General features: G+C 40.9%; 1 non-coding gene across 1 annotated transcript; it reads left to right on the top strand.

The window, feature by feature from the left end:
* Positions 1–622: 622 nt before the first annotated feature.
* On the top strand, positions 623–730 carry LOC127743334 (small nucleolar RNA R71). The gene has a single exon (XR_008004726.1). It is a non-coding gene; the product is annotated as a small nucleolar RNA R71 (small nucleolar RNA).
* Positions 731–931: the final 201 nt, after the last annotated feature.

Genomic DNA, 931 nt, shown 5'->3' with positions numbered 1-931 from the left:
TGAAACTTTGAGTGGTTTTGATTAGATCAGAGACCATGGTTGCTAAATCAGAGGGGTTCTGTTTAGCATTCTCTGTCTGTTGCTGAGAAGATGATGGAAAAGGCTTGCTATTGCTAAACCTGTTTCTTCCACCATTATTGTTATTGAAACCTTGTTGAGGTCTCTGTTGATCCTTCCATGAAAGATTTGGATGATTCCTCCATGAAGGATTATAGGTGTTTCCATAGGGTTCTCCCAGGTAATTCACCTCTTCTATTGAAGGGTTCTCAGGATCATAAGCTTCTTCCTCAGATGAAGCTTCCTTAGTACTGCTTGGTGCATTTTGCATCCCAGACAGACTTTGAGAAATCATATTGACTTGTTGGGTCAATATCTTGTTCTGAGCCAAAATGGCATTCAGAGTATCAATCTCAAGAACTCCTTTCTTCTGATTTACCCCATTGTTCACAGGATTCCTTTCAGAAGTGTACATGAATTGGTTATTTGCAACCATTTCAATCAGTTCTTGAGCCTCTGTAGGCGTCTTCTTCAGATGAAGAGATCCTCCAGTAGAGCTATCCAAAGACATCTTGGATAGTTCAGAGAGGCCATCATAGAAAATACCTATGATGCTCCATTCAGAAAGCATGTCAGAAGGACATTTTCTGATTAATTGTTTGTATCTTTCCCAAGCTTCATAGAGGGATTCTCCATCCTTCTGTCTGAAGGTTTGGACTTCCACTCTAAGCTTACTCAATTTTTGAGGTGGAAAGTACTTTGCCAAGAAGGCATTGACTAGCTTTTCCCAAGAGTCCAGGCTTTCTTTAGGTTGTGAGTCCAACCACGTTCTAGCTCTGTCTCTTACAGCAAAAGGGAATAGCATCAGTCTATAGACCTCAGGGTCAACCCCATTAGTCTTGACTGTGTCACAGATTTGCAAGAATTCAGCTAA

Source organism: Arachis duranensis, chromosome 10 (genome assembly GCF_000817695.3).
Source record: "Arachis duranensis cultivar V14167 chromosome 10, aradu.V14167.gnm2.J7QH, whole genome shotgun sequence".
NCBI classification, from domain to species: Eukaryota; Viridiplantae; Streptophyta; class Magnoliopsida; order Fabales; family Fabaceae; genus Arachis; species Arachis duranensis.
The sequence above is the reverse complement of the archived record's forward strand: the minus strand, read 5'-3'. Positions and strand labels throughout refer to the sequence as shown.